This window comes from Citrus clementina, unplaced genomic scaffold (assembly GCF_000493195.1).
Source record: "Citrus clementina cultivar Clemenules unplaced genomic scaffold, Citrus_clementina_v1.0 scaffold_2, whole genome shotgun sequence".
NCBI lineage: Eukaryota > Viridiplantae > Streptophyta > Magnoliopsida > Sapindales > Rutaceae > Citrus > Citrus x clementina.
This window is the reverse complement of record NW_006262688.1, coordinates 20730028-20741448: the sequence shown is the minus strand read 5'-3', so window position 1 is coordinate 20741448 and position 11421 is coordinate 20730028. Positions and strand designations below refer to the sequence as shown.

At 33.7% G+C, this 11421-nt stretch overlaps 1 non-coding gene across 1 annotated transcript; it reads left to right on the top strand.

Moving 5' to 3' along the window:
- Window positions 1-9827: 9827 nt before the first annotated feature.
- On the top strand, window positions 9828-9933 carry LOC112101332. The gene has a single exon (XR_002907458.1). It is a non-coding gene; the product is annotated as a small nucleolar RNA R71 (small nucleolar RNA).
- The last annotated feature ends 1488 nt before the right edge of the window (window positions 9934-11421 follow it).

The following is an 11421-nucleotide window of genomic DNA, read 5'->3' as shown; positions in this document are numbered from 1 at the left end:
GGGTTGACGAGACTTACCGAACATTTTCTATCCCAAGAATCTTTTCCTTTGAATTGTCTCCAAAGGAAACATCTGCACCATTTTTTATATTGGTGAAGCTTGAAAACCATCCATAGTTTCCGGTCATATGCCTTGAGCAACCACAATCCAAGTACTATTTATTTTTCTTCTTCTTCAAGCCCTGTAGAGAAAATCTCAAGTCTTAGGTACCCAAAACTTTTTGGGTTCTTGAGTGTTAGTAATGATTCCTTTTGGAACCCAAATACATTTCACTCCATAATATGCATTTCTTTTCACTGAACATCTATTTTTCATATGACCATCTTGATTACAATAATGACATACAACTTGATTGTTAATAGATGTACTCTTTACAAAGTAGTTCTTATAATACTTTTGTTTTAAATTAGGCTTATAGCCAAGTCCTCCTTTATCAAACACACATTTTTGTGAATTAAGCAAGTTATCCAACATCTTTTCCTTATTTGTAAATTTTAAAATAATCTCATTTAACTCATTATTCTTCTTCTTAAGCGTTTTATTTTCATTTTTCAAGTCATTTATGTGTAATTCTAGATGCTTATGTAAAGTGATAGGTTTCTCATTTGATAATGCAACTCTATCATGCAATATTTTATTCTCTAATTCTAGACTTAGAGATTTATTTTCATTTTTGAGCTCTATCATTTTCTTTTTAAGACATACATTCTTTTTGCCAATTTTCATCTATTCATCATGCAATTCTTTAAAAGCATCATATAATTCATCATAGGTAGAACCACTTACCTCATTGAGATCATCATCATCTCCTATTGTCATAAGTGCTAGGTTTGATAATTCTTGCGACTCTTCTTCATCACTTGAATCTTCATCGCTATCATCCCAAGTAGCAACTATGGCTTTCTTCTTGAATTTGTTGAGAAGTGGGCACCCCGATCTTATATGGCCAGGCTTCTTACATTTATAGCATATGATTACCTATTTCTTCTCCTTTTGGTTCTTGAGGTTTCTAAATTTTCTTCACTCACCAGTTTTCTTGAAAAGTTTTCTGAATCTCCTTGCTAGCATAGCCAACTCCTCATCATCCGGCTCACTTTCCCCAACACCCTCATATTTTGAGGCTTTGAGCGCAATGCTTTTCTTCTTCTCCTCATTGCCTTTTTCTGCTGCTAAGTCTTCCTCATAGAAAATAAGAGAGCCAATTAAATCATCAATAGGTAGTGTATTTAAATCTTTGGCTTCCTCAATGGCAGTCCTCTTAGGTCTCCATTCTTTAGGAATTGACCTAATGATTTTCTTGATTTTCTCGCTATTTGAGAAGCTTTTTCCTAGGGCTCCTAGGGTGTTCTTTATGTCCGTAAATCGTGTATACATAGAATACACACTTTCATTTTGTTCAATTTGGAACAATTCATATTGACGAGTGTATCTACTAATTTTAGACTCTTTAACTTAATTTGTGCGTTCATAAAGAACTTCAAGTTTTTTTCCAAATTGCATGAACACTTTCACAACTAGACATTTTATGAAACTCTTTCTTGTCAAGTGCACAAAACAAGGTATTCATTGCTTTGGAATTTAAAGAAGTTTTTCTGTTTTCCAATTCATTTCATTCCCGTGAAGGTTTTGGAATATCTTCCCCTACTTCATTCTTCGTTAAAGGCATGAATGGACCATCACACACAACTTCCCAAATTTTATAATCTAAAGCTTGCAAATAAATTCTCATCCTAATTTTACAATATGGGTAGTCATTATTGTCAAAGAACGGTGGTCTAGTTGTGGATTGTCCTTCTCTAAAGGCTGAGTCATTTTGGGTTGCCATTGATCTTTAGGTCTAGACGGTTAAGTCTAAACAAGAGCACCTTGCTCTGATACCAAATGAAATACAAGTTATGCAACCCAAGAGGGGGGTGAATTGGGTTTTTAAAACTTAAGCTAAACAAAACACACAATAATTCAATCTAATGCCTTAATGAAATCGAAAGCAATAAATTCAGTAAATCACAAAAATAAAAGAATAAGGGAAGAGAAAACAAACACAAGGATTTTTACATGGTTCCGCAATCCTCGCCTACGTCCACGCCTCCAAGCACACCGGGCTTAAGGATCTCACTATCCAAGCCTCCCAAGGTTTCAAATGCTTACAATTGACTTCAAAGGTGTCAATGAATGTTTATAATAAGAGATTATTCCCAATCTCTTAACCCAAGTGTATCCCAACACTTACAACCTCTCAATTTAATTTTACAAAAGGAATTACAAAAGTTATTCTCACACAATGTGTTTGAATACAAATGAAACCCCAATATGTGTGAGTAAATGAATGAATACACAATGTTTATCCTTTTAGATTTGCAGAGAAATGCTTAAAATATCAATGGTTGCATCACTTGAAATGAGTTTGATTTGAGCCAATTTATAGTTGAGGAAGAAAACTAGCCGTTATTGACTTTTTGGTGATAACTGGCTTGCCGCTTTTGTGAATCCGGTTAGCCGTTTTATGTTACCGTTTCGTTAAAAAATTTGAATTTTTGCATATCAGGTATGCCGCTTTTCTCAATCCTGTTAGCCACTTTCATTCCAGAGAGTTTCTGCCCATAACCGAATTGCGGCTTTGTAACATCCGGTTAGCCGCTTTGCTAAAGTGACGGCTACAGTGAACTATTTTCTAAAATTATAGTTTACCCTAAAACTTTCTATAACTACATTATGGCCCAAAATGTTATGGATAGTTTCAAATAGGTCCAATTTTAGAATTTCTAAATAATGCTCGTTATTCCCAAAAATTTTTGAAATTATTATATGACCCAAATATGTGGAAATTATAATATAGCTCAAAAGGTTTTAAATTTTTGCAAATGGGCCCAAATTCGGAATTCAAAACAATACTTATTAAAATCAAAATTTTCATTTTAGTCCACATCTTGAAAAATAACTAATTTCATAAAAACATTTTCTTGTTATATAAAGCATAATGTGTAATTCTTTATCTATCCAAAACATGTGGTTTGTTATCATCAAAATCAACATTTTATAGCCTTATAGGCTAATAGTAAGGAGGGCATTATGAGGGAGTGAAGGAAATCAATTGTGAAGCTTTGCTAAAATCGCATTTTTGTCCACACTTTCACCTCAGAATTTTAGTTATTATGGGAAACTGAAGTAACTAATTTTGATTGTCACGGAGTATCGTTATCCGCCACTTAACCGGGGTAACAAACTAAAGCACACAAACGGAGTAACAAACTAAAACACACAAAGAAAATTAATTTCACAATCGTCCTCTTATTAAATTTACCTCAAGCTCCAACTGGATATCATAGATAGCTCCCTCAATTTCTCTTAGTTGTCTTTCTAAAGCCTCAACATGGGATACTAACTCTAGTGGTTGTAGATCCCAAATATGATGTGTTTTACAAAATCGTATCTAGCCTCTAAGATGAGATTTTACCCGTTGAAGTCGTCTAAGAAGGTTGAAGAGGATATGTCTAGTAGAGGCACACATGATTAAAATTGATAAAAGAAAACTTAATGGTTAAACAAACACACTTATGCAAAAATAATTTTAATCCACAAAAGAATAGTAAAAAGAAAGATAAGAAAAAAAATTAAATCACTAAAAAAAAGAAAGAAAAAAATCTCAATTCAAATTTGGTGGGTCACTCAAATTTATTTTGATGTCCTCTCCATGTTGTTGGTACTCTAGATATGGCTTTAATCTTTGACCATTAACTTTAAAGGTAACATCGTTCTTTGGATCTTTAATTTCAATTGCTCCATGTGAAAAAATAGTGCGAATAATAAAGGGGTTAGACTATTGAGAGCGTAACTTACTTGTGAATAGGTGAAAGTGAGAATTGAATAAAAGCACTTTCTGACCTGGGTGAAAGAGTTTCTCATAATTTGCTTGTCATGAAAGACTTTCATTCGCTGCTTGACACAACTTAAAAGTAAATTTTAACTCCCAAGTATAAGAGTGTCTTGTTGTATTATAACTCGGTGAGTCCGAGGTCAATCCACAGAGAAAAGGTTTAATTTGTTTATTTTATTTTAACTAAAAATTGAAATTAAAACTTAAATATAAACAACTTAATTTAAATGAAACTATAAAATTGAACTAGTTAGGGTTATGGATCCGCTCTTAGAAGTAAATAAAACTTAATAAATTCTTTTTGCCTTTTTTTTAGATTTATTGCCCAAAAGATTAATTATATAAATTATTATTATTTTCCCTTTAATTTTATGATGGATTAAGTATTTATTGTGCCAAAATTTAATTTGTCTACAATAAGTCAAAATACCATTTTACCATACCTTATATTAAGATATTAAGAATTTATTGTGCCAAATTCATTTGTTTGTCTACAATAAATCAAAGTTTCAAAATATAAAATATGTATAAAATTAAATAGAAAATAATTTAATTTATAAAATTAAAAATAGAATTTTCTTAAATCATATTTATTTCCTAAGAGTTTCACCTTCCCCTAACTAATATTATTTAGTTAAGTATAATTAAAATAAAAAGAAGTAGTAAAATTGAATTACTTATAATTAAAAGTAATAAAAACAACTAAAATTGGAAATAAAACTAATTTTATTTATAAAAATAATTATACAAAATATTAAAAACACACCTGGAAATCAAGATTACAAGGAGATGGAGAGAATTTGAGAAGAAGAGAGTTGTAGAGTGATGATTAAAAACATAAAATGAGGCTCTATTTATAGAAAAATAAATTCATAATCCAGTGTGTTGCGGTCCATCATAAGCTTCATGCATGTGCTCCTCACAACCTTTAGATCAAGATCCAATGGCCGGTCAAACTTCAAAAGTCAACATCACACGTGGCATCGTTTGACGCGTCTGATTTGCCCAAAGAATGGTTGAGATTTGGCGGGTTAATGGGTGGATCGAGTCGACCCGAATACAAAGATTCAGATCCTACAACTTGCTTCACCAACCATTGCCACATAGCACAATCATGGCCATTGAGTCATGAACGGTTGAGATTTGGTAAAAATTGCCAGCTATCCCATGCACTCATATCTATTGTAAGCTCATTTCATCATCCAATCAGTGCTCGGTCAACAGGAAAAGTCAACTTTTGTTACACAAGCCCAATTTTAAGCCGATCTTGACTAATCTTAAGGTTTTCGGACCTCCGAAATCTAAATTTGACCTCCGTTTATCTGTTTGGAACCTCGAATTATGTGAAATTAATATTTTTCCTAATAAACACATAAAATACACAAAATTAAATATATTTAAAACATAATTAATAATTCCTAATATATTACATAAACAAAAATATAAATTATAACATAAGCATAAAATAACATATTATCGCTTGATAATTAAACAATTTTAATATTAATCACTGCTTGTAAATCTTGGCATTTTCATATCCATCATTGCGAATTTCCTCAAGTTCTGCCAGCTGTAATATTCTTTCTGAGCTAGCTTGCTGCATGTCAAAGTTGAATTTCTTAATGTGCATGATGCTTGAGTTCCACAGGTAGGTGGCAAGCTTTCCCATACACTAGCCTGTAGGGTGACATCCCAATCGGGGTCTTGAAAGCTGTTTTATATGCCCATAATGCATCATCGAGTCTTAATGATCAATCTTTTATGTCTGGTCTCACCTTCTTTTCTAATATGTGCTTTATTTCTCGATTGGAGATCTCAACTTGGCCACTGGTTTGCAGATGATATGTGGTCGCCACTTTGTGAGTGATGGAATACTTTGTCAAATGACTATTGAATGATATGTTACAAAAGTGGGTACTACCATCACTGATTATTGCTCGAGGGAATCCAAAGCATGAAACAATGTTGCTTTTCAAAAATCCTATCACCACCTTGTAATCCTTGGTTCTACATGGAATTGCTTCTACCCATTTCGATACGTAGTCAACAGTAACCAATATGTATTGATGACTAAAAGAATGGGAAAAGGGTCCACCCATGAAGTCGATACCTCATACATAAAACATCTCGACCACTAAAATTGAGTTTAGTGGTATCATGTTCTTTCGTGTAACGCTCCCCATTCGTTGACACCTATCACAAGAAGAGTAAAAAGTATAAGCATCTTGAAATACTATTGGCCAATAGAAACCACATTGTAAAATTTTAGTAGTTATTTTCTTAGCGCTGAAATGGCCTCCACAAGCTTGTTCATAGCAAAATGAAATGATGTTTTGAAATTCACTTTTTGGGACATATCGTCTGACAATTTGATCTGCATAATACTTGAACAGATAAGGGTCATCCCAAAAGAAATTCTTTATTTCTGCAAAAAAAATCGTCTTTGTCTTGCTTGGTCCAATACTCTGGAAGTTGACCTGTAACAAGATAGTTAACGATATCAGCATACCATGGTAATACTTCCACACTCATCAATTGTTCATCTGAAAATGATTCATTCAATGGTAATGGTTCTGTAATTGTGTCACAATTGAGACGAGAAAGATGGTATGCCACAACATTTTTTGTGCCTTTCTTATCTTTGAATTCAAAATCAAATTCCTGCAAAAGTAACACCCATCGAATTAGTCTAGCTTTTGTATATTTCTTTCTGAAAAGATATTTAAGAGTAGTATGACCTGTAAACACAATTATTTTACAACCAATGAGATAAGATCAAAATTTCCCTAATGCAAACACTACTACTAGCATTTCTTTTTCAGTGGTTGAATAATTCAACTATGCATCATTCAATATCATACTAATGTAGTAAATGACATAGGGAATTCGACTAACTTTTTGTCCTAATACTGTCCTACTGCATAATCAGATGCATCACACATGAGCTCAAATGGTAAGGTCCAGTTTGAGGGCTGAATGATGGGTGATGATGTCAACAACTGTTTTATTTTTTCAAATGCCACAATATATGCATCATCAAAGACAAAAGGTACATCTTTAGCAAGTAGATTCTATAAGGATCTAGAAACATCTATAAAAACCAGCATGCCCAAGGAAAGATCTTACTTCTCTGACTGTTTTAGGTGGAGGAAGATTGGAAATGAGATCCACCTTAACTTTATCAACCTCAATACCTTTGCTCAAAATGATATGACCGAGAATAATATCTTGTTTTACCATAAAATGACATTTCTCCCAATTTAAGACCAAATTCTTCTTGATACATCTCTGCAGAAACTAGTGTTAGATGATATAAACATTGATCGAATGAATCACCAAAGACAGAAAAGTCATCCATAGAGACTTCAAGGAATGGTTCAACCATATCAAAAAAAAATCTTAACATGCATCGTTGAAATGTAGCAAGTGCATTACATAATCCAAATGGCATCATTCTATACGTAAAAGTGCCAAAAGGGCAAGTGAAAGTAGTCTTCTCTTGATCTTTTAGTGGTATGGGGATCTGATTATATCCAGAGTAGCCATTTAGAAAGTAATAAAATTCATGACCGGCTAATTTATCAAGCATTTGATCGATAAATGGAGAATTCAATTTTTTATAGTCAATGCATACGCGCCACCCTGTAGTCACTCTAGTGGGTATCAATTCATTATCAGCATTGGTAACTACTGCGACACCTGACTTTTTGGGGACAACTTGCATAGGACTGACCCATGAACTATCAAAAATGGGGTAAATGATACTTGCGCCTAATAGTTTAGGGACTTCAGTTCTAATAACTTCTTTCATGTTAGGGTTCAACCCACGTTATATTTCCCTAGTAGGTTTAGCATTTTCATCAAGGTGAATGCAATGCATGCAGTCTATTGGGTTTATATCTTTTATGTCGGCTATGGTCCATCTTAATGCTCCTTTGTGCTCTTTTAAAACTTCCAACAATTTACCTTTTTGTTCCTCATTTAAGGATGATGAAATGATTACTAGCAAAGTGCTTTCTTCTCCCAAGAACGCATATTCCAAAGTGTTGGGTAATAGTTTGAGCTCGAGTTTTGGTGGTGATTCTGATGATGGGCTGAGTTTCTTCTTTAATAGTGCTAGTTGCTTAACTCTCGAATTTCATTCATTAGTGTCCATGGATGGTGCTGAATCAAGTAAGGCGTTGATCTCATCGACTGATTTGTCAATGTCAAAATCCAAACTAAAGTGAGTTAAACATGTTTGTAAAAGGTCATCATTAATGTTTGAAAGAAAAATATTATCAACTAATTCTTCTATTAAATCCATATCAACAATTCCATCATCTGCATTATGAGGTTGTTTGGCAATGTTGAAGATATTTAGCTCCATAGTCATATTGCCAAATGACAACTGCATATTTCCAGTCCTGCATTGAATGTGAGCATCGGTAGTTGCCAAGAAAGGTCGGCTAGGATAATGGAGATGTGCTTTTTTAAATCCTGAGCTGATTAAGTGTCAATTACAATGAAATCAACAAGAAAATGAAACTTATCTATCTGGATAAGCACATCCTCCACAATACCACGAGGTATTTTCATGGACCGATCTGCAAGCTGTAACACTACTAGAGTTGGGTGTAATTCTTCTAGTCCAAATTTCACAAATACTAAGTAAGACAACAAATTTACACTAGCTCCTAAGTCCAACAAAACATTCTCAATTGTGTGATTCCCTATACTACATGAGATAGTGGGGGAGCCTAGGTCTTTGTATTTTAGAGGAATTTTATGTTAGAGTATAGAGCTAATGTTTTCTATTAAAAAGGTTTATTTTGAACATGAATGTTTCTTTTTTTAGTACAAAGGTCTTTAAAAAACTTAGCATAAGATGACACTTGTTTTATTGCATCAAGCAAAGGGATGTTAACACTTACCTGTTTAAAGATTTCAAAACTCTCACCTGTGGATTTTCCCTTCTTTCCTTTAGTTAACCTCTGGGAAACGGAGCCTTAGGAACGTATTCTCGTGGGTTGGTTTCCTTTTTCTCCTCTGATGATGATTCCTCATCATTTACAGGTACGATTTGAGTTGTTTTTATCACCGACATCTCCATTTTATTGTCGACTTCTTTTTCTTTTCGCAAGGTCATGACGGCTTTGACCTCTCTATGCTGCTGAGGTGAACTGGTACTTAGGATTAGGCATTGGTAAAATTGAGAATTTGCCTTTCTCAACAATTATTGCCAAGGTTTGAACTGAAAAGGCAAGCTATCCCAACATCTTTTCAAGGTTTGAAACTGATTAGGTTTCTGAGTTGAATCCTACTCGCATCTCATTTTGTAGTTCATCAATGGTGCGGTTTTGTTGCTCGATCGTGGAGTGAGTAAAATTCTTGAAATTCTGGAATGCATCCTCCCATGGTCTAGGATGAGAGTAGTTCATGTTTTGATTTATAGTCTAAATGGTGGCTGAGAGGCTTAAGGAACTTGAGGAATTGGTTACATTGGTGGAGCTGGAGCTGCTGATCCATTCTGTTGGAATCTTCGAGCCCATGAAAAATTGCGATGGTTTCTCCATCCATGATTATATGTGTTAGAGTAAGGGTTGTAGTTTGTTGGCTTTCTCATTACACTTATGGCATTGGCTTGATCTGGGTATGATTCATGATCATGTGGCTCTATTGATTTAGCAGCGTTAACGATGCTATTTATCGGGAAAGACCTTCAACCATCTCTTTGACTTCTTTAATTTCCAAACTTGACTCACCAATATGAACCTCATTTAATTCCTTGATTCTTTTAATATTCTGAAGTGATCGACTCTGTTGTTGGGAATTATCCGCTTGTCGCTGGAAGAAATCTCAAATCTCTTATGCACTTTTTGACATTAGTTCTCCTCCACTTGTTGCAATTAGCCATTCTTGCACATGCGGCAATAATCCCTCCAAAACGTATTGGCATTGGTGCCATTTCTCATACCCATGATGTGGACACTTCAAGAGTAGCCCATCGAATCGCTCCCATGCATCGAAAAATTGCTCGTCTTCTCTCTAGGTAAACTTTGAAATTTCCTTGCGAGTAGCATTAGTTTTATGTATTGGGAAGTATTTATTCAAAATTTTTGTTACCACTTGTTCCCATGATGTAATGCTATTAGCAGGCAATGTATTGAACCATGAACGAGCTCTACCCTTTTAAAGAAAATGAGAATAATCTAAGTTTAACATTATCATTTGAAAAATCCTCATATTTAAAAGTTTGAAAATCATTCAAATGATTATATGGGTCTTCATTTTCTAGGCCATAGAATGAGAGACAATTTAGCACACTAGGTTTTAACTCAAAACTCCTAGCAGCTACATTTAGGTATCTTATGCATGATGTGCTCAATTAGCTAAGGGACTAAAGTAGTCCTTAGCTAACTTGAGAAAATGGCCTCTCCTGTGGTGCTGGTTGTTGCGAATCCATTTCAATTTTATCTTTAATTCCAACTTGTTTGTATGTGGGAAGTGTTTTTTTCAGTTCAAATTCTACAGGCTCAAGATTAGGTAATTGTGACATTCGACCATGCATGCAATAAACACAAAAAATGAGAACAAAACTAATAAAAACAAAGAAGAATGAGATACTAACTTTATCACGTTGTTACAACCTCAATATGAAAACACACTTAAGTGCTAAAAAATACGTGAAATAAATTAACTAAAAGTAAAATAAACTAATAGGCGGTTGAACCTGCCAAATTAACAAAATACACAAAAAATTACAAAGAAAATTAAATTACAAAAATTTAAAGAAGAGAAAAAGAAAATAAATACTTACCTAAAAATGCAGATTCACTTCTTTTTTAAATAAGAAAAAAATTACAAAAAAACAAAAAATAAAATTATTTACAAAAATTAATTCTACGAATTAAAATAACTTACCTCCCTGGTAACGACGCCAAAAACTTGTTGTGCAAATGTTATTGAACTCGCAAGTGCACAAATATACTGTAAAATAGATCAACAGTGACGAGTGTCGATTCCACGAGGAGGTGGATTTTAATTTCGTGTAGAGTTAATTTTATAAGTGGGTGGTTGGATTTGTGGTGAAAGTGATTTAGAATATTCTAAAATTTAGATTAGAATGGCGGGAATAAATTTAAGTGAAAATTATTAAAATGAAGCACTTGGGTCTCTAGATCTGCACTCAACATGCACCATGGGCTTAATATTCTTTATTAGTGCCAATTAACCACACTCCAATAAATATGGTGCTAGGGGTTTATTGTGCCAAACAATAATAACCTTACACTAGGGAGACGATTATACCTGTGCGATATCTAGACAAGATTATTAGTATCTATCGATGAAAAGTCAAAACATCCACAAAAATTAGAGGGGAAGAGAAAGTAAATCTACCAAATTAAGCCCATGGAACATGTTGAAACTTCACCTTCAACCCAAGCTTAAAAGAAAATTAGCTACTCATAATTGAACTAGGGGTAAAATGGAAATTTAGTAAAATACGCAGAAAATACAAGATAGAGAAGGAATTATAAAAAATAAAGCTCAAAAATGGATTCAGG